Genomic DNA, 2500 nt, shown 5'->3' on the forward strand with positions numbered 1-2500 from the left:
TCATAGCTTAACCTTATGTACTTTATAAAATCTCTGACGAAGCCTAGAGAAACACCCAACTACCTCAATTTCATCTAATAACTACTTCAGTCCAGTGGATGGATAAAAGTAGAATGACTGAAACAGCTGTAAGATTTTATCCTAATTTCTATTGCTATATGTTATATATTTTAATAATTACTGATATTTTTATATTTTACATATTATATATGTAAAGCATAATATGTCATACATGTATGTATATTGTTGTAATTGTCCTTTTAGTAAATAAATAAATGGACATAATACAATGTCTATAAGTTGATGAATACTATCTATTGATCCCCTCCATTTTCTTATTGCTCTATAGGTTAATGGTAAAATAACTCTTTACCCTCACCTATTTATTACACTCGGTAATGTAATTGCCATGCAATGAAAAACACTTGTGTAATAATAATTGGGTATTCTACCAGCAGTATATTGGATAGATATTATCCCTTAGTTGGTTGGATTCACAACCTCTTAACTTTCTTGAAATTAAAATATATATACATATGAGAACATACATACATACATAAATACATACATGTATAATACACACACATACACACAACACACACATGCACGCATACGCACACACACATGCACGCACGCACACACACACATGTATGTGTGTGTATTTATATATGTATGTATTTATGTATATATGTTCTCATCTCTCTTTAATTTGGAATAAATTTTGACTGGCCACCTACTTGGTAGCATGGTTGTGAAGGAAAGAATATTTTGTTCATCATCCTTTTAATCTTAAGAAGGTCTTGCAGATTTTTATAGTCCCACATATCGTGATCATTTGTGGTGTGTGAATTATGGATTTGCGTTCTCTCCCCAAGAACCCAAGCTCAGCCATGGTTTGCTACAGACGAGTTGACACGTATCCTGTTGCTCCAATAGTATGTATGAAACCGAAAGTGTATCTTGGGTACTGGATTTTCTTATCAATGGTCCATATCTCTTGTATTTTTCGAATCATTTTGGTGTCCAGAGGGCAGCTGATTTCCACAACAGATCATATCTTTTCTTTGTGGCTGTTTTAATTTTCCACTCATGTTCTTTTGACCCGTCGGTTTCATTGTAGTCAACTTCGTTTGTCGGTGTTTTCTTTTTTGTTATCCTGGCCACTGCATTATGCCCCTTGGAAAGATAATTCCTGGAAGACATTCTCTGGCAGCTGGCAACAATGTGGTTAACGTCTTCAGTCTTGGTCTTGCTCAAGCAACAATTGTTGTCAGTCAATAATTTCTGCCTTTTATGGAGTCGGTACTTGGTGGAGAACTTTTGTTCTTGAATTGCATGGAGGTAGCCTTTAAAGTGGGATGTCATAAACCTGTCAGCATGCAAAGCTTTTGACATAATAACTCCCGTATGTATGTATGTATGTATGTATTTATATATGCATGCATGTATGTATATTATTTACATTTGACCTCATCTTGTTTGTTGTTAACACAACGTTTTGGCTGATATACCCTCCAGTCTTCTTCAGGTGTCTCAGGGAAATTTCGAACCTGGGTTCTCAGTCTTAAGGTATTTTCCGATGCTGCTATTATTATTATTATTATTATTCAGTAGTTTTATTTTTATAACGTGCTTTCACTTCACTACCGAGCGCAGCTCTGTGCGCCTTGGGTATGTGCTGTGGTTTGCTGTGGTGCTCTTATGTTTACTGTATTGAAAGTGTTTTGCGTAGAATGTGTGCAGTACCCAGTAGTGCAATTTTCTGTATGTTATATATATTTGTAAGTCCTGGTATTTTTGTTATGTATTTGTCTGAATATTTTTTTATTATACCTAAGTCACCTACTATGATAGGAATTGTTTCTGTTTTTAGATTCCACATTCGAGTTATCTCTATTTCCAGGTCTTTGTATTTTGAAAATTTTTCCATTTCTTTTAGAGAAACGTTGTCATCTGCTGGTATTGAAACATCAATTAGAAGGCATTTTTTTCCTTCATGATCTTTGACAACTATATCTGGTCTATTTGCCTTAATTTCTCTATCTGTGTGTATTGGCATATCCCAGAATATGGTTGCTTTCTCGTTTTCTGTGACCTTTTCTGGCGTGTGTTTATACCATCTTTTTTCTGTTGCTATTCCATAATGTTGGCATAGCTTCCAGTGTATATAGGTCCCAGCTCTGTCGTGTCTGTGAATATATTCCTTCTGAGCCAGGACTGGGCAGCCAGAGATAATATGATTTATTGTTTCTTGTCGATCTCCACATATTCTACAGTTACTTGTTATATTTCTTTTCATTATGTGTTTTTGGTAATTTCTGGTGGGGAGGCTTTGGTCTTGTGCAGCAATTAAAAATCCTTCAGTCTCTGCTTTGAGTCCTGAGCTTCTCAGCCATTGCTGGGATTTTTCTCTGTCTATTTCTTTCGCATTTAGTTTAGCCCAGTATTTACCATGTAGGGGCTTTTCTTGCCATCGTTTTATCATGGTCCGTTGCTGTTC

Source organism: Octopus bimaculoides, chromosome 25, assembly GCF_046866305.1.
Source record: "Octopus bimaculoides isolate indiv1 chromosome 25, ASM4686630v1, whole genome shotgun sequence".
Lineage (NCBI taxonomy): Eukaryota > Metazoa > Mollusca > Cephalopoda > Octopoda > Octopodidae > Octopus > Octopus bimaculoides.